General features: G+C 37.5%; 1 protein-coding gene and 1 long non-coding RNA gene across 4 annotated transcripts in view; one reads left to right on the top strand and one right to left on the bottom strand.

The window, feature by feature from the left end:
• The window catches only part of PCCA (propionyl-CoA carboxylase subunit alpha), a 446563-nt gene that overhangs the window by 252784 nt on the left and 166705 nt on the right, over positions 1-27074 (top strand). The window lies entirely within an intron of this gene.
• Positions 15863-25479, bottom strand: LOC107967970 (uncharacterized). The gene is made up of 4 exons (XR_001708839.3): positions 25404-25479; positions 25155-25242; positions 21120-21199; positions 15863-15946 (listed from the first exon to the last, which is right to left on the bottom strand). It is a non-coding gene; the product is annotated as an uncharacterized LOC107967970 (long non-coding RNA).

A 27074-nucleotide genomic window follows, 5' to 3' on the forward strand; every position in this document is an offset into this window, starting at 1 on the left:
CTGAGTGTAGCTAAATATGACTGGTTTGATTTTTAAGAAATGTATGCAAGTTATTTTCAGAGAGTGCTGCCTTACTGTGTGGAAGAATCTGAAAAGGGCTTAAAAAGATGGAGAATAAAAATTACCTGTAATCCCATAATTATTCAATAATTACTTTTAATGTTTTGGTAGAAACCCTTCAAAGTATATATGTATATATATATATGTGTGTGTGTGTGTGTGTATGTATTTTTATATACATACATGTAGCATTTATACTTTGCATAATTAGAGTCATAAACCTGGGAATATGGTTTGAATTACTTGTGCAAGATAAACAGCAGTATATTGAACACCCATGCACACATTATCTAGCTTCAACGACTGTAAAAAATCTATCTTCCTTGTTTCATTTTTACCTCTACCCACTCCACACTTTCCCCATTTGTTAATTTTTTAAGGTAAAATGTACAAACACACATATACACTTCTTACCTGTACAGTTTTTGTTTTTGTTTTTCGAGACAGAGTCTTGCTCTGTCGCCCAGGCTGGAGTGCAGTGGTGCGATCTCGGCTCACTGCAGCCTTCATCTCCCGGGTTCAAGCGATTCTCCTGCCTCAGCCTCCTGAGTAGTTGGGACTACAGGCATACACTACCACATCTGGCTAATTTTTTTTTTTGTATTTTCAGTAGAGATGGGGTTTCACCATGTTGGCCAGGCTGGTCTTGAACTCCTGACCTCAGGTGATCCACCCACCTGGGCCTCCCAAAGTGCTGGGATTATAGGCATGAGCCACTGCACCCAGCCTTACCTGTACAGTTTTAACAAAGGGATGCTTGTGTGTAACTCAGATGACTCTATCTTTACATCGTCTCTTCCAGTGCACTCCCTGCCTCCTTTTGCTTGTGGTGCTACCTGCGGTGTGATTTCTTCAGATTGCTTTTTTGGTAAACTTTTTTTTTTCTTTTCTTTTTAGAGAGATGAAGTCTTGCTTTTGTCGCCCAGGCTGAAGTGCAGTGGCACAGTCATAACTCACTGCAGCCTTGAATTCGTGGGCTACAGTGATCCTCCTGCCTCAGTGTCCCTGGTAGCCAGGATTACAGGAACATACCACCAGGCCTGGCTAATTTCTGTATTTTTTGTAAAGATGGGGTTTCACCATGTTGTCCAGGCTAGTCTCGAACTCCTGGGCTCAAGTGATCCAGTCCACCAGCCTTGGCCTCCCAAAGTGCTGGAATTATAGACCTGAGCTGGGCGAAACCTTGTGTCTGCTAAGTACAAAAATTAGCGGGGGCGTGGTGGCGGGTGCCTGTAATCCCAGCTACTAGGGAGGCTGAGGCAGGAGAATTGCTTCAACCCAGGAGGCGGAGGTTGCAGTGAGCCAAGAATGCACCACTGCACTCCAGCCTGGGTGAAAGAGTGTGACTCCGTCTCAAACAAACAAACAAACAAATAAGCTAAACAATCTAATAAAAAACGGGCAGTAGGTTTGACTTAGACTTTTTATCAGAGAAGATAAATGAATGGCACATAAGTTCATGATAAGATGCTCAGCATCATCGGTCAGTGGAGAAACAAAATCACAAATCTATACCACTACACACCCACTAGAATAATATGCATCAAGTAATGAGTGGATAAATAAAAAGTGGCATATCCATACTATGAGCTTATTCAGCAGTAACAAAGAATAAACAGCTACATTCACTAATGTGTGTAAATCTCAGAAATAACATGTGAAGAGACAGAAACCAGATAAAGAAGACTATGTAATGTATGACTTCATTTATTTGAAATTTCTAGGGAAGGCAAAAAGTATAAAGAACAAAAGAAAGATCAGTGGTTGTCTGGGTCTGGGTATGGGAGCAAGACTGACTGCACATGAGTTTTATCGTTCTAAAACTGGATTGTGGTGATGGGTGTACAACTGTATAAATGTATTACAATCTCACTTGATCTTAGCCAAAAGGCCGAGAAGTGATATAAATGTATTACAATCTCATCAGACTATACAATTAAAATGTATAGATGTTATTGGCCAGGTGCAGTGGCTCACGCCTGTAGTCCCACACTTTGGGAGGCCAAGGCGGACTGATCACATGAGGCCAGGAGTTCGCGACCAACCTGGCCAACATGGCGAAACCCTGTCTGTACTAAAAATACAAAAATTAGCCAGGCTTGGTGGTGCATGCCTGTAGTCCCAGCTACTCAGGAGGCTGAGGCACGAGAATTGCTTGAGCCTGGGAGGCATAGGTTGCAGTGAGCCGAGATCACGCCACTGCACTCCAGCCCAGGTAACAGAGCGAGACCCTGTCTCAAAGTAATAAAATAAAAAGTAAAATGTATAGATGTTATATAAGTAAATTATATCTTAATGCAACTTAAAAAACTGTAAATGTGGTACCAACAAAGGGCTTGAAAGAGGTGGGAAGTATTATGGGAAGTGTTAAGATGATGGAAGATACATGTAAAAATAAATTGTATTCGAAACTTGAGTAGAAGCAGATATTGAGGAGTCAGGTTACTGACTTGGAAGACCTGGTGGATGGTGGTAATAACAAAAGTGCAAGAGCAGCTTTGAAAGGAAAATCTGAGAAGTTCCATTTAGGCAGTTGAGTTTGAGATCCTTGATAGCCATAATTGTAGCTTCTAAAGACTTAGCAATATGATATATTCCTATCCCTTTGACTGTTTCTTCTTTAATAATAATATATATGCCCCTTTGAGCCCATTAGGAAATACTTGGGGCATGCTTTTGTACTCATTAGTTCCATGATTTTTTTGTAATAATCAAATGCACACAGTTTTAGACTTCAACGGTGTTCCTTAATGTGTGCTCCATAGAGCACTAGTTTGGGGGAGTATTAAAATGCATTACTTAAGAAAATGTTTCTGTGTTTAAATAAACGTGGAAACTCCCTTGTTAAGTTAGAAACCTCTTAGAGACTGTCATACAGGCACACCTCATTTCATTGTCCTTTGCTTTATTGCACTTCTCAGATATTGCATTTTTTACAGATTGAAGGTTTATGGCAACCCTGCATTGAGCAAGTCTTTTTGTGCTGTTTTTCCAACAGCATGTGTTCACTGTCTCTGTGTCACATTTTGGTAATTCTCATTACATTTCAGACTTCATCATTATTAGCATATCTGTTTTGGTGATCTGGGATTAGTGACCTTTGATGTTCCTATTGTAATTGTTTTGGGGTGCCACAAACCATGCACGTGTAAGGTGGTGAACTTAATTGACAAATGTGTGTGTTCTTATTCACTGACCCGGCCATTCCCAGTGTCTCTCACTCTCCTTGGGTCTCCCTATTCCCTGAGATAAAGTAATATTGAAGTTAGACTAATTAATAACAAAGCAGTGGCCTCTAAGTGTTCAAGTGAAAGGAATAAGTAGCACATCTTTCACTGTAAATCAAAAGGTAGAAATGATTAAGCTTAGTGAAGAAGGTATGTTGAAAGCCGAGGCAGGCTAGGCCTCTTGTGCCGAATGGTTAGCCAAGTTGTGAATGCAAAGGAAAAGTTCTTGAAGGAAATTAAAAGTGCTATTCCAGTGAACACACAAATGATAAGAAAGTGAAACAGCCTTATTGCTGATATGGAGAAAGTTTTATAGGTCTGGATAGAATATCAAACCAGCCACAACATTCACTTAAGTGAAAGCCTAATCTAGAGCAAGGCCCTAACTCTCTTCAATTCTGTGAAGGGTGAGAGAGGTGAGGAAGCTGCGGAAGAAAAGCTTAAAGCTATCAGAGCTTAGTTCATGGGATTTAAGGAAAGAAGCTGTCTCCATAACATAAAAGTGGAGGGGAAGCTGCAAGTGCTGATGTAGAAGCTGCAGCAAGTTATCCAGAAGATCTCACTAGCATCATCGATGAAGGTGGCTACACTGAACAGCAGATTTTCAGTGTAGATAAGACAGCCTTCTATTGAAAGAAGATGCCATCTCAGACTTTCATAGCTAGAGGGGAAAAGTCAATACCTGGCTTCAGAGCTTCAAAGAACCGGCTGACTCTCTTGGTAGGGGCTAATGCAACTGATGACTTGAAGTAGAAGCCAGTGCTCATTTACCATTTCATAAACCCTAGGGTCTTTAAGAATTATACTAAATCTGTTCTCCCTGTGCTCTAGAAATGGAACAACAAAGCCTGGATGACAAAATGTACATTTACAGCATCATTTACTGATTATTTTGACTCCACTGTTGAGACCTACTTCTCAAAAAAAATATATTTTTTTTCAAATGATTGCTGCTCATTGACAGTGCACCTGGTCACCCAAGAGCTCTGACGGAGAAGCACAAGGAGATTAATGTTGTTTTCACGCCTGCTAACACAACGTTCATTCTGTAGCTCATGGATCAGGGAGTCATTTTGATTTTCAAGTCTTATTATTTAAGAAATACATTTCACAAGGCGATAGCTGCCATAAATAGTGATTCCTATGATGGATCTGGACAAAGCGAATTGAAAACTTTCTGGGAAGGATTCACCATTCTAGATCCCCTTAAGAACATTTGTGTTTCAATGGGCAAAGTAAAAGATCAACATTAACAGGAGTTTGGAAGAACTGGCTTTGAGGTGTTCAAGATGTCATTGAAGGAAATAGCTACAGTTGGGGTGGAAATAGCAAGAAAACTAGAAGTGGAACCTGAAGATGTGACTCAATTGCTGCAATCTCGTGATAGAACTTGAATGGATGAGAGTTGCTTCTTATGGATGAGCAAAGAAATTTTGCTTAAAAAGCAAAGTTTTTAAGATGGACTCTACTTCTGGTGAAGATGCTGTGAACATTGTTGAAAAGGATTTTAGAATATTACATTAACTTAGTTGATAAAGCAGCAGCAAGTTTAGAGAGGATTGACTCTGATTTTGAAAGAAGTTCTACTGTGGGAAAAATGGTATCAAATAGCATCACATGCTACAGGGAAACCTTTCATGAGAGGAAGAATCAATTGGTTTAGCAAACTTTATTGTTGTCTTATTTTAAGAAACTGCCGCAGCCTCCCCAGCCTTCATCATCCATCAGCCTGATCAGTTAGCAGCCACCCTCTATCAGCAAAAAGATCATGACTCACTAAAGGCTCAGATGATGGTTAGCATTTTTTAGTAATAAAGTTTTTTTTTTTTGGAGATGGAGTCTCGCTCTGTCGCCCAGGCTGGAGGGCAGTGGTGCGATCTTGGTTCACTGCAACCTCCGCCTCCCATGTTCAAGCAATTCTCCTGCCTCAGCCTCCCAAGTAGCTGGGACTACAGGCACGTGCCACAACACCCCACTAATTTTTTTGTATTTTTTAGTAGAGACGGGGTTTCACCGTGTTAGCCAGGATGGTCACGATCTCCTGACCTTGTGATCCGCCTGCCTCGGCCATCCAAAGTGCTGGGTTTACAGGTGTGAGCCACCACACCAGCCTAAACTACTTTTTAATTAAGGTTTGTACGTTGTTTTTAAGAGCTATCGCACACTTAATAGACTACAATACAGTGTAAACATAACTTTTATACACATTGGAAAAATAACACATTCATGTGACTTGCTTTATTGAAATACTTGCTTCATTGCAGTGGTCTGGAACTGATCTCACAGTATCTCCAAGGTATTCCTATATACTAAAATGCATTCTGAAACTCTTAAGAGCAGGATATAGTTGGACTCTTACCTACACTCTTTTTTTCTTGTGAAAACCTTTTTCCTAAAAGCTCTTTGAAAAATTAATATTCCAATGAATGCTTTTGGGAAACACAGAGTACGTTATATTGTGATTTGTAGTGTTTTAGGTAGTTCAAACTCAACATTCCTTAGAGATTGTTGAAATATTTAGGGCAATTGCTTTATAAAGTGGAGGTTAAGAAGCAATCTTTGTAGTCTTTGCTAATTTCTAGCTAAAATTGTAAATGTGATAATTGCTACATTAAAAAATTTAAGTATCTTATTTTTTAACTCATTATCTTTTAGAAGTTAGAAACAAAATATGTATTTATGAAATATGTAGACTGCAAGTTCACTTATCCAGATAATTGCACATTTATTTTCTATACAACAAGCAATTGTTCATTTTTGGTGAGTTTATTTTCTGTTGAAAAAAAGGTACTATCACTTATTTAGTATTATCAGTTTATTGTAAAATTGCTACACCCTATAACAGTGTAGAGCTGTAACATTTAGTAAATATAGTGTTCTTCTTCACGAAGCATAATCTTGTTTAGCTAAGTGAAGCTATGTTTCTGGCTTGCTTACTGAGGAGGTCCTTGACACCTACATCATGAAAGCTGATGTAGGGTGTTTGAACCTTCACATTTTGGCTTTAGAGTCATGTTTTCACAATCGGCTTGGGAATGGATTCTAAGAGTCACCCTCCAGGTGTGGCTCTGTATTGCTTTGTCATGGGTGTGTTCGTGAAATGTTTTTCCTTCCAAACCAGTAGCCCACAGCCCTTCCTTTGTGTTGCTTGTTTTGGCTGCTGATCTTATTTTCCCAAATTCTCTATGGGCTTCACTCTTTCATCATTTATGACTTGGAAAAACACATTAATAATACATACCCCTAGTATTTGGATAGTAAAACGATAGTGGTACATTTTAGAAAAAAAGAAAAGTTAATGTCAGAAACAATAGCCATTTTTTGGGGGATGACTATAAAATAAATTTGATGAACTCAATCTTTTACTGACTTACCATGGTTTCTTTTTAATAATTATTCTTAAACACTTATATTGACAGAAATGAATCATTAAAAGCTAGTTATATTAAACAACACTTTTTTTAAAAGCTAAAATGATTTTGTTGACATTGTAGTTTGATATAATTTGTTTCACTAACTGGTAATGATTGGAAGAAAAAATAGTAAAGGTAACATTTTAATCGTTTTTAGTAATCTTTATTTTTGCTCAAAATGTCTGTTTTTTTCTTGGATCTGGATTCAGCTTTCTTGAGAATCAGGATAACTTACCCTGGCTTGAGTACCGCCCGCCATCCCAGGCATCTCAGACACTAGTGAAGATACTGTTCTGCCCTCTCTCAATTTCTTTACTTCCTCCTTTCTCCAGTGTTATTTCTTCGTCCATTCCTTTCTTTTGTTAGGTTTTTGTAGCTGGACAGATTGTCCTTTATCCTTCCTTCTATCATTCAGTCTTCCTAACTTCATAGTTATTATCTTTCTGCTGAGTTATTTGCCTTATCATTGTAATGATCACCATTTCCAGGGCTGAGCCAGCCAACTTTCTTGGTAGTAGAATGTCTGGTGACTAAATTGTCCTTCCCTAGTAGAGGGCTGCTTTGCATTCCTGTTACTTTGCAGGTTTTAAGAATCAGGCAGGGGGCGTGGCTTATAGTAAGCCTTGACTCCCTTTTAGAGGTCAGTTCTCAGGATTGAGCCCTGCTGAGGTAAGTGTGGACAGCATTCTCTCTTTTCATATGTTAAATATATTTTAAGATGTTTGAAAAGAAATGTTGACCCTGTGGGTCTTATAAGATCATCTTTTATTGCAGATATATAGTAAATTCATTACATTTTGTTGACTTGTTTTTGTTTTCTTCTTTCTTCCTTCACCCATTTTGCCATTCCATAGAGGTTATGGAGGATATATTTAGAATCCTCATCACTTATTTTTAAGCAAACAATTAGAAAAAGATCTGCAATGTTGATCTCTTTAATCCACTTGGAATTCACTTTTATGGACGTTATGACGTGGGTTTCTTCTTTGTGATTTGGAAAGTTGCTGTGTTTATAAAACATTCTAGCCTACTCCCCCAAAATTAGTATTTGTTTATAATTCCAAGGTTGGCAAGACAGAAATACACACAAGTTATATATATTCTCTCTCCCTCTCCCCACTGCCTTCCTCATTCATGTGGGTGCGCTTGCACACATGAACATGCACCCCTGCATCTATGTGTAGGTATGTTGTATTAGTCCATTCTTACATACCTATAAAGGCATACCTGAGACTGGGTAGTTTATAAAGAAAAGAGGTTTAACTGACTCATGGTCCTGCATGGCTGGGGAGGCCTCAGGAAACTTAGAATCATGACAGAAGGTGAAGGAAAAGCAGGCACATCTTCACATGGGTGTCAGGAGAGAGAGAGCACAAAGTGGGAGGTGCTACCCACTTTCAAACAACTAGATCTTTTTGTGAGAACTCACTCACCATCACGAGAACAGCAAGTGGGAAATCTGCCCCCATGATCCAATCACTTCCCACCAGTTTCCTCCCCCAACACTGGGACTTATAATTCAGCATGAGATTTGGGTGGGGACATAGAACCAAACCATATAATATGTATAAACATGTAAATACATTTTGTGATATGGTGGCAAAACTAGAATTAGAGTTATAAATCTAGATTTTAGTCATAACTCTACCACTTATTAGTAATGTGACTTTAGGTATGTATTTTACTTTAAGCTCACCTATAAAATGAGAGTAATCTATATTCTGTCTTTTTCATATGAGAATCATTGTTATTGTATAATTATGTTGCAACACCCAGATTCTTTACCTCATTTGTTATAAAGAAATAAAAAAGAATCTATAATATATTATAGTACACAACTAAGTAAAGGTATTATGAATAAACCAAAAGGAAACCATCAAGAATAAGAAGTTGTATTTTTTACTTCTTTATACCAATAGCTATACATAAATATGACAAGAAAGAAAAAATCGGGGTCTAGTTATCTTCAGTAAAGTAAATAATGAGATGTTTTATGTTATTTTCCAGCAAATAGGATACCATTACAGTTTGTTTTAATGTTATTTAATAAATTTATTTCTTTGTGGGTTTTTATTTTGCTTTTATGCTTATAAAGCAATATTTTCTACCTAAGATTTTGTAAAATATTTAGTTACATTTTTATTTCTGGTCTTTTAGAAGTTTCCTTTATTACACTGGTATTTCATATTTCAAATGTATTATGTGTGATGATATGAGATTGAGATCTGATTTTATTTTTTCGTATGGGTAACCAGTAGAATCAGTTCCATTTATTGACTTGGATATCCCTGCTTTTTTTTTTTTTTTTTTTTTTTTTTTAAATTAGAGACAGAGTCTTATTATGTTGCCCAGGTGTGAACATAGCTGATTGCAGCCCCAAACTCCTGGGCTCAAGCAATCCTCCCACCTCAGCCTTCTGAGTAGCTGGGACTATAGGCATGCCCCATTATAGTAACTTTTCTCTTGTTTCTAGAGTGGCAGTTATATTACCTCCTGAGTCACTTGGGATGTTTGGGTATGGGTAACAGAAACCCTGATTGAAACCGATACAGTTTTCATCTCATACAGAATTAAGAGGTTCAGAAGATATGAAGGATGAGGCTCATTATGTTAGTCTGCTGAATGCAGTTGGAGAGGAGTAAGCAAGCTGTAGAATAGTAGGAAATGGAGTTGTGTCAGATGGGCTACTGTCAGGATTCCTGCTCTTACTGTGAGTGAAGTGGGGAGCCATTGCAAGGTTTTGAGCAATGAAGAGCTTGAGCAACATGTGTATTCACAAGATCTTCCTGGCTGCAGTGTTGCAGTTGACTATAAGGGAGTAAAAGGGGAAGCAATTCTCCTGCCTCAGCCTCCCAAGTAGCTGGGATTACAGGCATGCACCGCCAGGCCCGGCTAATTTTTGTATTTTTTTTTTTTTTTTGAGACGGAGTTTTGCTCTTGTTGCCCAGGCTGGAGTGCGATGGCGCAATCTCAGCTCACCGCAACCTCCACCTCCCAGGTTCAAGCAATTCTCTTGCCTCAGCCTCCCAAGTAGCTGGGATTACAGGCATGCACCACCATGCCTGGCTAATTTTTTTTGTAGTTTTAGCAGAGACTGGGTTTCTCCATGTTGGTCAGGCTGGTCTCGAACTCCTGACCTCAGATAATCCACCCACCTCGGCCTCCCAAAGTGCTGGGATTACAGGCGTGAGCCACCGTGCCCGGCCTAATTCTTGTATTTTTAGTAGAGACTGGGTTTTGCCCTGCTGGCCAGGCTGTTCTCAAAATCCCAACCTCAGGTCATCCACCTGCTTTGGCCTCCCAAAGTGCTGGGATTACAGGCATGAGCCACCACTCCTGGCCACTTTCTGGTTTCTACTTTATCCTCATAATTTCCCTCTTGGTATTTGAGCAGGGGTTAAAGACTCAGAAAAAGAAACAACTTCACTATGGCCTATAATATTAATGGAAATACTTCAGCCTGAAAGCTTAAAATAAAGCACTCCCTTTGGTGGAGGATGACTTTGGCTGCATGGAATCAGTGTACTTTGTGCTCAGGCTTAGGAGAACATATCAAATATCGCGGCTGGCTACACAGCCTGGTGTCAGTTTAACTCTTTCAGCCACAGTAGCATAATGGGAAATTACTTCCTCTTGGGTTCTTTGTATGTGCAGTCATTGTGTCTGCATTTGTATTGTATTATCTTTCCTCATCTGGCCTCCTGATAAAATGGAGAATCGATTTTTTAGTGATTTCTGCCTAGCAGAGACAACTATCTGTTTATTTTTCTTTGCCTTTCCTGGTTTCAGATATAGAATTTATTCACCTGTTATTAAATTTTCCATTAGATGATAAAAGTTTAAGGTTTTTGAAATATGATCTTAACCACTGAAAGATGAGTGGGGTGAGAAACATAGAAAAAAGTAACCGTGTGAAAATAATTCCCAAGGAAAAGCCAGTATTGTTGAACGGGTACATACTGGCTCTTTTACTAAGATATCTTCTGAATTAAAAGAGCATGTGAAATTATAACACATTTATACGTCAATGAAAATAAAACAACTTAGCATAACTCGTTTCATACTCTCAGATAAGCCACTTCACTGTGACAATGAAGGTGACGTGGTACCTAACTATACAATAAAAAAATAGCACTTTAAGTATATATTTACAAATGTATGTATACACTCTTTGTCTTTGGAAATAGCTACGTTCATTTGAGCAAATAAATCCCCTAAAAGCAACAAGATGGGAGAAAACATTAACTCAATCATTATCACTTAAGCTTGCCTTACTTTTTACTGTCTCTGTTATGATATTTTCAGTTACTTAATATGACTGTGTTGAAGATGGTTTAGAAATCTATGTGAGATTAAGTACAAGATACTAAGTGGATAAGAAAGCATATTTACATATTTTTGCTTACTACTACATTGTAAAATATTTTTATTTTGATCCTACTATAAGAGCTGAGGGGAAGGCAGAATAGCCTGATTATTGCTGGAGAATTTCTCTGTTCCCTACCATGATTCCAGAAGCTCTTGCACACTTCATCAGTATTATTGTAATTCTTTGGCTGCAGGATATTTGGCAGCTGTTGCACCCCACTGGCAAATCCTATTCATACTTCTTTCCCATTCACCATTGCCATTGGAGAATTGATTTCTCTCTCCTCTACTCTAACCTTTCCCAATTCATTTTGGATTGTTCAATGTGAAACATTTTAATTTCATATCATACAGCTATTCAGCTTACAATCCCTTTTTTAACCTGTCACCAGGGTAACAGCATAGCATGCTTTCTTTAGGCAATCAAGTTTTTATTTCACATGCTTAATGTTGCATTAAATGTTTGCATTTTGTTTAACCCCCTTAAATAGTTTGAACTCTGGATATGTTTTATAGGGTAATGAAATCCTTGATTTTTGAATTGAAACTAAATCAACACCATCAGTGCATTTATAGTAAAATGTCAAAAGATTAATTTCCATAATACAAAGATTATTATTAAAAACCCAAGTTAGCTGATCTGTGTAAGGCAATTTTCTGTAGGTAATGGAGGAATATTTGTATATATTATATTTGTGTTCAGCCTTGTTCCAAAAAAAGATTTAAAAGTGGTTTAGAGATTGTCAGTGAGATAAGTAAAAAACTTAAAAAAGGAATAGATTTGGTGCAAATGGAAAAATGTATCTTTTGAACCCATTATTTGATTTTTCAGTATAATGCTTTTTTCTCTGTTCGTATATATGAAGATTTGATTACTTGATTTTTCGGTATAATGCTTTTTTCTCTGTTTGTATATATGAAGATGTGATTACTTGATTTTTCAGTATAATGCTTTTTTCTATATTTGTGTATATGAAGACCATAATGATTTATGCATGTGGAGATGGGTGAAGTAACGAGATGTACTAGAATGAGATTAGACATCTTTTCTAGGAGACCAGTGTGGGCATTGTGTGCTTTAATATCTCTTCATCAGTTTACCTTAGAACTACCTTTTCCTTAAAATAAGTAATTTAATAATAATAGATTAGTGAAGATAAAAATGCATGTTTAGATATTGATTATTTGACTTGAATTGGATAGACCTCAGTTTCCCTTTACAGAGCTACCTAGTCATCTTTTCAGCCTTATCCCCAATAATATGTTCAATGAAATTTGTTCTGTGAATAAATCCTGTGATATTTGGAAAATACTAAGAAATGTGTAAGACAAGGTAGAGCAGAGACTAGCAAACCATGTTGCTTGGAAGCATTGTTCAAATTGTAATGCCCGGGGTAACCACTAAGAAAATAACTTTAAAAAATAGTAATATTAGTAAAAGAAAAGTCAAGGGAATTAAAATAAGACAATAGAAAACGGTGATTTAAAACAAGACAATAATAAAGGAATAGAGGGAGAAAAAAGATATGACATATAGAAAGTAGAAAGCAAAATGGTAGATGTAAATCCTACCTGATGGGTAATTAATTATATTAAATGCAGATGGCTTAAGCCTATCAAGAGCAGATACTGACAGAATAGATTTAAAAATATGATCAAACCATATGCTTTACAAGAGACACACTTTAGAGTCAAAGGCATAAATAGGTCAATTGTAAAAGGATGGAAAAAAGTATCAGACAGACATTGTATTCATAATATTATTATCAGTATTTTATTACTAATAATGCTGATGTCAAACAAAATAGCCTTCTTTTTTTTTTTTTTTTTTGAGATAGGGTCTTGCTCTGTCACCCAGTCTGGAGTGCAGTGGCATCACAGGTCACTGCAAGTTTGAACTCCTGGGCTCAGGTGATTCTCCTGCCTCAGCCTCCTGAGTAGCTGGTACTAGAGTGCATGCCCTAACATTTGGCTATTTTTTTTTTTTTTTTAATAGAGATGAGGTCTTGCTATGTTACCTAGGCTAGTCTAGTCTCGAACTCCTGGGCTCAAGTGATCCTCCCACCTCAGCCTCCTGAAGTGCTGGGATTATAGGCATGAGTCAACACACCCAGCCTTTTTTTGTATTTTTTTTTTTCTTCCAGAGACAGGGTCTTGCTCTGTCACCCAGGCTAGAATGCAGTGGTGTGATTATAGCTCATTGCTGCCTCTAATTCCTGAGCTCATGTGATCCTTCTGCCTTAGCCTCCCAAGGAACTAGGACTACAGATGTACTCCACCATGCCCAGCTAATTTTTAAAAATCTCTTTAGAGGTAGGTTTTTCCTATATTGCCCAGGCTGGTCTTGAACTCCTGACCTCAAATGCCTGGACTCAAGTAATCCTTCCGCCTCAGCCTTCCAAGTAGCTGGGATTACAGGCATGAGCTGCCAAGACAAAATATTGTTCAAGACAAAATTATTGCTAGAGACAGAGGGATATTTTATAATGATAAAAGGGTCAATCCATCAGAAAGCTATAACAAGTATAAACATATATGTACCTAATAACACAGTTCCCAAATATGTGAAGCAAAACTGAGACAAAGAGAGAAATAGGCAATTCCACAATACATCACTTTGAAAAATGGATAGAACAACTAGACAGAATATCAGCAAGGAAGTAAAAGTGTCGGACAGCCCTATAGACCAAATAGACCTAACAGACATCTCTAGAATAATCTCTCCAACAACAGCAGAATATACCTGTCTCAAGTGCACGTATAACATTCTCCAGGCTAGACCATATTTACCATACCATATACTAGGCCATAAAACAAGCTTCAGTAAATTTACTAGAATTGAAATCATCCAAAGTATGTTTCTGACAAATTAAATGAAATTAGAAAGCAACAAGGAAAATTTGGGAAGTTCATACATATGTGGAATTAAGCAGTGTACTACCAAATAACCAATAGATTTAAAAAATTACAGAGGAAACTAGAAAATATTTTGTGGTTAATATAAACAACACAACATCTAAAAACGTGTGGGCCGCACATAAACAGTGCTTAGAGGGAAATGAGAGCTGTAAGCACATGTATTAAAAAAAGAAGAGGCCAGGCAAAGTGGCTTACATTTGTAATCCTAGCACTTTGGGAGGCTGAGGCGAGCAGATTGTTTGAGCCCACTAGTTCGAGACCAGCCTGGGCAACATGGTGAAACCCTATCTCTACAAAAATACAAGAATATGCTGCGCATGGTGGCACATGCCTATAGTCCTTTTTACTTGGGAGGCTGAGGTTGGGGAATTGTTTGAGCCCGGGAGGCAGAAGTTGCAGTAAGCCAAGATCATACTACTGTACTCCTGCCTGGGTGGCAAAGTGAGACCCTATCTCAAAATAAAAGAAGAAATAAAGCTGGGTGTGGTTTTGGTGGCTAACGCCTGTAATCCCAATTCTTTGGGAGATTGAGACTGGAGGATCACTTCAGCCTAGAAGTTTGAGACCCCATCTCTACAAATAATAATAATAATAATAATAATAATAATAATAATAATAATAAAATAATTCGCTGGGTGTGGTAGCACACACTTGTAATCCCAGCTACTCAGAAGGCTGAGGTGGGAGGATCGGTTGAGCCCAGGAAGTCAGGGCTGTAGCAGTGAGCCAAGATCATGCCACTGTCCAGCCTGGCTGACAGAGTGAGACCCTGTCGAAAGAAAGAAGGAGAGAGAGAGAGAGAGAAAGAAAGGGAGAAAGAAAGAAAGAGAGGGGCGGTGGGAGGAGGGAGGGAGGGAGGGAAGGAAGGCAGTCAGGCAGGCAGGGAAGGGAGGGAGGGAGGGAGAGAAGGAAAGGAAGGATCAATTACCTTATCTTCCACTTCAGGAAACATGGAAAAATAGAGCAAACAAGAGCAGAGGGAATAAAATACTGAAAACTAGAGTACAAATAAATGAAATAGATACTAGAAAGCAATAGAGGAAATCAATAAAAGCAAAATGTGTTTGTTGGAAAGATCACAGAAATGACAAACCTGTAGGTAGGCTGACCAAAAGAAAAAAAACTGAAATTGTAAAATCACGAATAATAGGGGGTATGCCTACTGACCTTACAGAAATTAAAATGATCATAAGGGAATATTGTGAACAATTGTTTACCAATAAACAAGATAACTTAGATAAAATGGAGAAATTCATAGAAAGATACAGACTGCCAACACTTTCTCAAGAGAAAGTAGGAAATCCGAATAGACTTATCATAAGTAAAGAGATGGAACTAATCGTTGCAAAACTTCTTAGAAAGAACTCAGGACCAGATGACTTCATTGGTTAAAACAGTTAAAGGAAAATTACTTAATACTAATCCTCACAAACTCTTCCAAAATCCCAATTTACAAGACCAATATCATCATGATTCCAAAACCAGATAAAGTCATTGCAAGACAAAAACTAAAGGCTGATATTCTTCTTAAGTATTAATGCAAAAACTCCCAACCAAATAGTGACAAACTGAATCCAAGAATATATACAGTGATATACATCATAACCAAATGAGGTTTCTCCTAGGGATACAAAGTTGGTTTAACATACAAAAGTTAATCAATGTGATACATCATATTAATAGAATAAGAGACAAAAACCACAGGATTATCTCAAATGCAAAAAAAAAAAAAAAATCTGACAAAATCCAACAGCTTTTCATTATGAAAAACACTAAGCCTACTCGGAATAGAAGGCAACTTCCTCAGACTGATGAGGAGCATGTGTAATAAACCCACACCTGAAAATAAGGGCATCTAGATTGGAGAGAAGTCAACTTACCTCTTTTTGCAGATGACATGATTTTAGATGTAGAAAATCTTGAGGAATTGACAAACAAATCTGTTAGAACTAATGAGTCCTGGAAGGATACAGGATACAAGAATGATATGCAAATATCAATTTTTGTTTTTATACAGTGGCATTGTACAAGCCAAAAATGAAATTAACAAAACAACTCTATATAGCACCAAAAAATATACAATACTTAAATGTAAATTTTAAACAAGAAATGCAATACTTGAACACTGAAAACTATAAAATGTTGTTGAAATAAAGATGACCAAAATGAAAAACACCCTATGTTTTGAATCAGAAGACCCAATATTGATCACCAAACTGATCTACAGATTCAGCACAATCCTTACTAGAATCCCAGCTGCATTATTTTTGGAAAAATAGACATCTGATTCCAAAATTCATATGAAAATGCCTTTGCATTGTAAAAGAGGAATAAAGTTCGGAGGCTCCTACTTCCCGATTTCAAAACATTGCAAAGCTACAATAATCAAGACAAAGTGGTACTGGCGTAAGCATAGACATGTTGATCAATGGAATAGAATCGAGACTCCAGAAATAAATTGTTATACTTACGGTCAATTGAGTTCAGTAAGGGTAGGAAGAAAATTCAATGAGTTAAGATTAATCTTTTCAGTAAATTCTGCTTGGGCAATTGGATATGCACATGTAAAAGAATGAAGTTGGTCTCCTTCCTCACACCATACATAAAAATGAACTTTAAGAATCATAGACCTAAATGTAACAGCTCATACAACAAAATTCTTAGAGAAAAACATAGGAGTTAATCTTTGTTATGTTTGGTTAGGTAATAATTTCTTACATAAGATGTCAAAAGTACACGCAACAAAAGAAAAATTAGATAAATTGGACTTCAGAATTTAAAACTTGTGCTTTAAAGGACATGATGAAGAAAGTGAAAAGACATCCCTCAAAATGGGAGACAATATTTGCAAATCATATATATTTAATAGTCTTTTGTCTAGTATAGGGAATTCTTACAACTTAATAATAGGACAAATGATCCAGTTAAAAGATAGGCAAAGGACATGAATAAAAATTTTTCAAAAAAGATATAGAAATGGCCAATAAGCCCATAAAAGATGCTCTGTATCATTAGTTGATAGGAAAATGTAAGTCATAACCACAATGAGATACCACTTCACACCCATGAAGTGGTGAAGATGTGGAAACATGGGAACCATTACATGTTCCTGGTGGGAATTTATGACTACAGTGATATGAACTTGGGAATAATTTGACAGATTCTTAAAATATTAGACGATTACCACATGACCTAGCTATTCCACTTCTTGGTATATACCCAAGGGAAATGAAACCATGTGTCCACAGAAATGTTGTACACAAATGTTTATAGTGGCATTTTTCATAATAGCCAGTGGAAACAACCCTAATGTCCTTCGAATGATGAATGAGTGTATAATAGTAAATAAAATGTGATATGTTCATAGAATGGATTATTTTTCAGCAATAAAAATAAATGAGGTATTGATATTTTCTGCAACATGGATGAATTTTGCAAAAATGCTAAATGAAATAATTCAGTCAAAGTAGATCACAAATTTTCCCAGAATAAGCAAAGCTATAGAAATCAAAAGTACATAACAGTTGCTTAGGGCTGAGGAGGGGAATGTAGAGTAACTGCTCTCGTATCTAATGTTTCCCTTATGAGGCAATGAAAACGTTTTAAAGTTGCTTGTGGGGAATGGTTGCATAACTCTGTGACTATACTAAAAACCATTAACTTGTACACTTCAGATGGGTTAAATGTATGATATGTGAATTTCATCTCAAACTGTTTAAAATGTTTATAGTCTGTTACGCATTTTATATTTAAGAATTTGTTTTCCTAATGGTATAATAGATGTTCAAATTTTAGGAATTAAATGAGGCATTTCTTCCTTCTAGTTTGATGGAGTCTTTAAGAATATTTCTTTTCAAATTGTAAAATATGTTTCTATGTCTGCTCTCAATTTAGTGCAAGAGTAGCTCTTGGGGGTAGCAATGTCAAGTGTTCCTGGGCTACCACCTGGAAGGTGGAAGTAGTAAATGTATGTGAACCCACGTTCTTCCATCTTTTCTTTCCTCTTCTGCCTTGAAATGCAAGTGACATAAAATTAAAACAACACGGAAAAGTTTCAGTTCCTACAATGGCAATGTAGTGTATTTTCAATGAATTCCTTTCCAGATAAATAATTATAAACTCTGGACAAAATATAAAGCACAACTATTTGAAGGCTGTCGATGTACAACCAAATACGACCCCTAAAAGAAGAAAACTACACCAGTGAGATGCACATTTATGTGGCTTTTCCTCTGAAAGCAGTCACTATTGCATGCATTAAGGCATGGCTGTAACTCAGTTATTGGTTTTAGGTCTCAGAGAATGATGTTCAGTGTTGTCAGAACTGCTGGAAATTAAGCAGGGATATCATGGCAGAAAGGGAGCAACAGAGTGAAGAGTTCCATATGTGAATTCAGATTCTCTCAAATTGTTGGTTGACCCTGGAGATGTGCGTAACAAAGACCCCAGGGATCCCAGAAGACCCCAGAACTGCTGGAATGCTGAATGAACTGAGCTAAAATTTCAGTTGCCTACCATGGTTATGATAATGTTGGAATCTGAATCTCATCAATTTGAGGTACTTGTAAACACCTTGAGCTTTCCATTAAAACCCTGGAAGGACCATGCCTTGGGAGAAGAGACTTTTTCTGGAATAAATGGTTTGGACTTTTTATTTATTGAGAGCAAAACCAAATAGTTCCTAGTACAACATAAAAGTGAGCCTCCACAACTTCAGGACTGGTAACTAGTAATTTAACTGCCTGCTGTAATAAAAATCAGTACTTTTCAGAGGGAGATAACATGATGAGTGAAGTCTGACGACATCTCCACAATACGGTTTACTTGGCATGCAATCTAAGAATAAAGGCAACTATAATCCAGAGGAAAAGCAGTCAACAGAAATCAACCGTGAGATTACTAAAATGTTTGTTTCATGGGTAAGAGCTTTAAAGTAGCTATTAAAATCATTTTCAAGTATTAAAGATGAAAATGAGGGAAAAATGGGAACTATCAGCATAGAAATGGAAATAAAAACACGCTACTAAGTGGAAATTCCATATCTAAAATGTCCTATATCTGCAATGGATAATTTGCTGGATAGGCTGAAAAGCATACTGGTGATGGCAGAAGAAGGAATAGGTAACCTTGAAGATAGAAGAATAGAGATTATGCAATCTGAAAAAAGAGAAAGAAAAATGTGTTTAAAAAATTGAAGAGACACAAAAGGACAAAGGAAACTTTTGGAGGTAAAACATGTTTATTACCTTGATTGTGGTGATAATGTAATGACCGTATGCATATGTCCAAACTAATCAACTTGTGTGCATTAAACATGCTGTTTTTTAAAATGTCAAATACACCTCACTAAAGCTGTTTAGCCGAGGTGGGCAGATCACCTGAGGTCAGGAGTTTAAGACCAGCCTGGCCAACATGGTGAAACCCTGTCTCTACTAAAAATACAAAAAATTAGCCAGGTGTGGTGGTGCACGCCTGTAATCCCAGCTACTAGGGAGGCTGAGGCAGGAGAATCACTTGAACCTGGGAGCTGGAGGAGCTTGCAGTGAGCTGAGATCGTGCCACTGCACTCCAGCCTGGGCAACAGAGCAAGACTCCTCAAAAAAAAAAAAAAAAAAAAAAGAAAAGAAAAAAGCTGTTTTAAAAAAAATGGAAGACAGCCTCGGTGACTTGTGGGCACTGTAAGTTATCAGGAAGCATGTATTAGGAAGGACAAAAGGAAAGGCAAGAGAGTGAAGAAATTTCAGAAAAAATATTTAATGTTGTCTTCTTAAGATTGGGAACAAGACAAAGTTGTCTGTTTTTATCGTGTTTATACAGTATTATCCTGGAGATCCTAGCCAGTGCAGTTGGAAAGAAAAGAATAAAAGGCATAGAAATCAGAAAGGAAGAAGTAAAGTCATTTCTATTTACAGAGGTCATCATTGTTTGCATAGAAAGCCTTATAAGAATCTATAAAACAATTGCTGGAACTAACAAATTTAGCAAGATTACAGGATAAAAAGGCAATCAAATGCAAGTTGTATTTGAATAAACTAGCAACAATGGGAAAGTGAAAATTAAAGTTCCACTTAACATAGCATAAAAATAGGCAAAGCAGACACCGTCACTAGTTAGAGTGTGAAGGCATGCAAGAAATAACGGAGCCTAATGATTGCAAAGGAAGCTTTCCACACCTTAATTGGTTACCTAAGAAAACTCTAAGGAGTCTGCCATACAATGAATAAAACTAAGGCAAAAATAGGCATAAAGTTAACAAAAGAGATTCATGACTACCACACTTTATGAAATAAATTAAAAATCAGAAGAAGTAAGAGTTATATCCTGCTCATGGACTGGAAGAGAAAATATTAAGATGTCACTTCTCTCTACAGTAATACAGATTCAATGCAGGCCCGATAGTAATTCTATTGGGATTGTATCTCAGGGAGGATGTGGAAGAAATTGGCACATTGATTTTGAAATTTCTATGGAAATGCAAAGGGACTTGCATTAGTCCATTTTCACCCTGCTGATAAAGACATACCTGAGACTGGACAGTTTACAAAAGGAAGAGGTTTAATTGAACTTACAGTTCCACATGGCTGAGGAGGCCTCAGAATCATGGACGAGGAGGGGCAAGTCACATCTTAAGTGGATGGCAGCAGGCAAAAAGAGTTTTGTGCAGGGAAACCCCCCCCCCCCTTTTTTTTTCTTTAACCATCAGATCTCGTGAGACTCCTTCACTATCATGAGAACAGCATAGGAAAGACCTGCCCCCATATTCAGTCACCTCCTACTGCGTCCCTCCCACAACACGTGGGAATTCAAGATGAGATTTAGGTGGGGACACAGCCAAACCATATCAGACCTAGAATAGCTAATAGGAACAAAGTCGCAGTACTTGGTCTACAAATTTTCCTGAAATGGCCTCACCCCTGTCTCCCGCCACACAGGAAAGTTAGAGATGCATCATGGATAGATCTACATGTAAAACATCTAAAACATGTGAGTATATCTTCTGAAACTTTGTATATAGGCAAAAAGCTTCTTAGCAAGGAGACAAAGCACTAAACATAAAAGGAAAAATTAGTGAGTTAGATTTTGTTAATATTAAAAACTTCCATTAAAACTGCAAAAAGATACCACTACATACCTATTAGAATGTCTAAAATCCAGAACACCGAACACCACGTGCTGCTGAGGATGTGGAGCGACAGGAGCTCTCATGCATTGCTGGTGGGAGTGCAAAATGGTAAGCCACTTCAGAAGACAGTTTGGCAGTTTCTTACACAACATAATCTTACCATATAATCAAGGAGTTGTGCTCCTTGGTATTTACCAAAATGAGCTGGAAACATAGGCACACACTAAAACCTGCACGTGAATGCTTACAGCAGCTTTATTCATAATTGCCAAAACTGAGAAGCAATGTCCTTCAGTAGGCGAGTGGATAAACTGGTACGTCCGTACAATGGAATATTATTTAGCAATAAAAAGAAATGAGCTACTAAGGCATGAAAAGACAGTGGAAACAAATACATATTGGTATGGGGAAAAAGCTAATCTGAAAAGGCAGCCTTCTGTGTGATTCCAGCGCTAAGTGACATTCTGAAAAAGGCAAACCTATGGAGATGGTAGAGATCAGTGATTGCCAAGCATTCAGGGGAAGGAGGGGGGAATAAATAGGTGGAACAGGGGACTTGTAGGCAGTGAAGCTACTCTGTATCATACTGTAATTCTGGACACATTTCATTAGATATTTGTCAAAACCCACAGAATGTATAACACAGAGTGAACCTTAATGTATGGATTTCAGTTAACAGTAATGTATTGATATTGGCTTATCAATTCTAACAAATACACCATACAAATGCAAGATGTTCATAATAGAGGAATTCATGTAGGGGAGGATGTGTGGGAAATTGAAATTCTGTTGAGTTTTTGTCAACCTAAAACTGCTTTAAAAAATAATGTCTTTTTTTTTTTAATCTGCTGAAGGAAAGACATTGTTAAGAAAATTCATAAGCAAACCACAGAAGAGGAGAATACTTGCAATACATAAATCTGACAAAGGCCTTGTATCCAAAATAAAGAACTTTCACAGATCAATAAAAATAAGGCCAATGACCTAATAAAAATGGGCAAAAACTTGAATATAAATGGCCACTGAGCACCATAAGGTCCTCAGCATTACTAGTCATGGGGGAAATATACATGAAACTGTGATAAGATGCGGTTTCCCAGCCTCTAGCCTGGCTAGAATTAGAAAGACTGACAATGCCAAATGGTGGCAAGAATGTAGAGTAACTCATTGCAGTGGGAACATGGAAATGTTGTAATCTTTTGGAAAACAATTTAGCAACTCATATAAAATTAAACCTACATTTAGCCTACGACTTCTACTCCCTAGATTTTTTACCCCACAAGAAATGAAGACATACCTCTTTAAGGGGGGAAAAAACAACCAAGTACAAAGAATGTCTACAGTGGCTTTGTTTATAACAGCCCCAAACTGGAAACCACCAAAATGTCCATCCACAGAAGGATGAACTCATTTTGGTGTGTTGGTGCAATAAAATACTTCTCAGCAAGAAAAAAAGGATGAACTATTCAACAACATGGATGCACCTCAGAAACATTATATTGGTCAAAAAAGCCACAGTTTTTTTTGGAGTCTGTTCATGTGAAGCTCAGAACAGGCAAGCATAATCTCTGGTTGACTGTTAGTGGCAGGCAGAGCCAAGTGACTGGAAGGGTGAATGACGGAACTTAAGATCTTGGAATTTGACTGTATGTTAGTTGTATGAGAGTAAAATTTAAAAAAAAATAACAGTTGCTGAAACAAAAGAGAGGGATTTCAGATATTTCTGCACCAAATTATGATAATAATAATAACTAATTTAGCATTTATGTGCCAAGCACTACTCTAAGCATTTTACACCTTTTATCTCATGTAAGCAGCATATGGGTTAGGCATCCTTATTATCTTTGTCTTGCTGATGAGGAAACTGAGGCACAAGGAGGCTAAGTGAGTTGTGGATGGAGGTCACACAGCTTTTGTAGGTCTGCACTTGGTCAGTGAGACATGGGGTCTGCTGGGGTGACAGCTGTGCCACAGTGCCTTTCCTGGCTAATCATGCCCAGTGTCTAAATTGAGAACCTTAAGCCCTTATCGGTGGAAGAAGGAAAGGGAGTATGCATAATATTTAAATATATGAGATTATGAGTAACATTCCGTATTCTATCCTAGATTCAGATGTCATTTGTGTAATTATTTGTAATGCTAATAACACCAAACTTGGGGGTGTTCCCTGTTTCTCAGCATGATTATGTGATACAGACTCTTCCACACAGTCTCATGTATTTGAACATACACATTTTCAATTGCATGTAGGCAGAATTCTAATCCTCCTCTATGCCAATTCCTAGCTTTGAAGAGGTTCTCTGAAAATGCTGCTTTTATCTTTCTTCTGCAGTGATGAACTTTAATGTTGGAGTGTTGTAAGTTCTCACATAATAAGGCTTAGATTTTTGTTTGGTTTGGCAGTAGACTTCTGTTTAAAATTCCTTTAATCTGTTCATTCTATGCTTTTTATATTCATTTTAATAACTGATGGCTCTGTAAAGAATTTTTTTGAATTTATTGCACTAGTTAAAAAACTACTAAAACTTGTACTTAACTATTCCTCCATCTCAACGTTCTAAAAGTGAGTTTTCCAGTGAATTGCTGAATTTTTATCTTCCCTGGGAGTTATTTCTCCCCTTCCCCAACCCTGGGGAAATAAGAAACAATTCATATACTAGATCTAAAGTTTCATTAAAATTGCTTATGCCCTGTCTCAGGCATTTTAAGTGGGCCATCTGTCTAAACATCTCTCTCTCCTTTTTTTTTTTCTGATCATTTCCTCGACTTATTCATGAGCCATGGGAGGGCTCCTTTGTAGTCTCCATGTAGCTGGTTCTGTCTACCCCCACTGAATACATCTATGTGCTTGCATAACATATCTTTTCACCGTGCTGGAAATTCTCTGAACTTGGTTCAGATGAATGGCCCACTTTCTGAAGGCCTTTTTCTTCCTGCAAAGATTTGTATGCAGAAACTGACCTCAGTGGCCATGGAATGCAGCATATTATTCTCGATCATTTTACAGCCCACCCACTGTGAAAGTTATGATGAAGCATTTCTTAATGATTCCTTGACCATTAGCATTGTTTTAACTCAGTATTTTACTTCTAAAGAGGTGATGGCACAATCAAAAACCAGCTTTTTTGAGTGTCTGATAATTATGGTTTAAAATGCTTATAATCCTTTCTAACTGAAGATGCTGAGAGTTTTTATGTTTATATAGTCTTCTTCTAGCAAATGACTTGTAATAGCAAAGTATTTACTCAAAAGCACCCTTTTGAGTAAAATATTCCAGTAAGTTAAATGTATTAGTATTAATAGTGACTATCAGCTGACAGTTTTTCACCATCAAATATAAAAAATTTAGTTCTGTTGAGCATATTCATCCTGGCTGGCTGATGATAAAGTGGACAGACCTGGGTTAGAGCTATTATTTTATTTGCTTTGTGAGTCACTGTTTATGTGAATTCTTTTTTACTGGGGTTTTTGGTTTTTGTTTGTTTGTTGAAGAAATAACTTAATTGGTATCAGCTTTGCAGGTGACTAGTAAGTTGCACAGATTAAATTTTTGGTCAGATGACAGCATCTTTCACTAGAAATGTACTTCGTTAAAGGAAACTGTATCATTACTATGGTGAGTTGAATGAAGTTCTAAGACCTTTTCCCTATTGTCAGAGAGTTGTTCACAAAAATCTTCTTTGAGACTATTTTGAATTTAATGGATCTGTATAATTCTTTTCTAAACATTTAGCACATAATTGTAGGTAATTGTTACTATCATAAATCTGTCTGTGCTGGTTAAATTAATAAGAATGTTTCAAAGTAAGTATTATAAATGTATTTTCAGTGATTTTGCAGAAATAGAGCATGCATTCTTTCAGGTTTGTATTTTTTTTAATTTATAGCTTATTTCTATTGCAGAGCATATTTATATCTGCCAGTTAACTGGCATATATGCCCAACCCATGCATTTTATTTAAAAACCCAAACAAAACTAGTTTCAAACTTATGTCAAGCCAGAAGGAATCTTTGCAAATTTTGTTTGTAGAAGAGTGAACTTACAAATAGATTCCATGGTTTCGACTCTTTTTTGGTATTTAGAGGTCTTGCACAGTGAAGCCTTTTTCCTGTATCCTGTTAACATATCACCCTGAAAGAAATTGTTAGAAAAAGGCTAGGTACTGTGACTCACACCTGTAATCCCAGTACTTTGGGAGGACAAAGCAGGAGGATCCCTTGAGGCCAGGAATTCAAGACCAGTCTGGGCGTCATAGCGAGATCCACCCCATCTCTTAAAAAAAAAAGCCAGACCTGGTGGTGGCGCACACCTGTAATCCCAGCCACTCAGGAGGCTGATGCAGAAGGATCATTTGAGCCCAGGAGTTCCAGACTGCAGTGAGCTATGATTGGGCCACTGCATTCCAGCCATTGTGACACAGTGAGATCATGTTTCTTAAAAGAAAAAGAAAAAATTGTTAGAAAAGTGCCACTGCAGGAGTTAAGTTTGTAGAAGAAGCAGTAGCTTCCTATCACTTGCCTAGCTCTGATACACTTTTACAGGTGTAGAAATATTGGTTCAAACAGATTGAATAAGTTCTCAGGTACATTGCTAGTAGAACAGGCTGAGATTTAGACCTGGATGTTTTAACTCGAAACCCTGTACTCTTTCCATAAGGCCCCTCCTGGGACAAATTATAATATATATGAAACAGATGTGAATCAAAATAAAACAATGGAAAAATAAATAGTACTTAGGTTTTGGAGAGTGGCAACTGTATCTCATCACCATCTATAAGGTCCCTTTCTGTGGGAAAATGGGTTCTGGGTTGGAACAGGATGTCAGGATCAGCAATGTTCCAATGCCTCTGGAAGCAGAGACTTGTTACGTGACAGAAGGAATTCTCAATCCCTACTCCATCAGGCTGCTACAGTTTGAAAAATATTACAGCATATGACATAGATTAAATGGAAGAAAGATCTCTTGAGTTTATGCTATAATTAAGGAACAATTCGTGAGGGAGGCAATATTTTCCTTGAAGGATCTGTTAGTGTGAGAAGCAGAGAGATGAGATGAGGATCCAAAGTTTCTATAAAGAAAGAGGTTTCAGTTATAGGGGAAAGTAAGAATATAGGCCGAGAGCTGGGACAACTACTCATAATAAAAGCTATAGCATGTATACACCTAATTTAATCAACACCTCCCTATCAATGCAGATATTGTTACAATCTTTTATACATAAGGAAACTGAGACAGACAGTTTGCTCCGGGTTTTGTGTCAGCTTCTGTGACTCATCAGGGCCTGAGTTCAAAACCACTGTCTTGCTCTCTGCCTCATGGTAGCTTGGTTTAAGAGTCTGTCCTAACCAAATAGACAAATCAGAGAATAAGCAGAAATAAAATTGAATGCAAAAGGTGGGTTCTTACTTTTAAGGCATTGAATGGTAGTTAGGTTAATAAAGATTTAACTTGGTGTGGGGTAGAAAACCATCAAATGATCATGAGCAAGGTAGTGACATAATTCTTGAGGAAAGCACGGATTCAAGAAAGCCAAGTTGCACGGTCATCTAGATGTGAGGCTGTTTCTGCAATCACAATACCCCTGTGAAATTGGAGTATTGACCCCATTCGAAGTGAGCAAAATGAAGTCTTAGCGAGATGATAGGTGTAGTCCAGGGACACCCAGGGAGTATCCAGGAGCTTGGGGCACACAGTCCTCCTGTCACACCTGTGCTCTGTCTCCTGGGCAAGTCAGCCTCCCCTTCTACACGTGCTTGGTGCATAGTAGACACTCCTCACAGTATTTTCTTCTTACCCCTCATCTCTTTGTCTCCATCCTGTGCCAGGAGCTGGAGATACAAAAATAAGGAATGATTTTGGTCTTTTAGGAGCCCACAGGACACTGGGAGACAAACATATAAACAAATAAATGCCCTGTAGAATAAAGGTGCTAAGAAAAAAAAGAGGGAATACTGGCACAGAAG

This window comes from Pan troglodytes, chromosome 14, assembly GCF_028858775.2.
Source record: "Pan troglodytes isolate AG18354 chromosome 14, NHGRI_mPanTro3-v2.0_pri, whole genome shotgun sequence".
NCBI classification, from domain to species: domain Eukaryota; kingdom Metazoa; phylum Chordata; class Mammalia; order Primates; family Hominidae; genus Pan; species Pan troglodytes.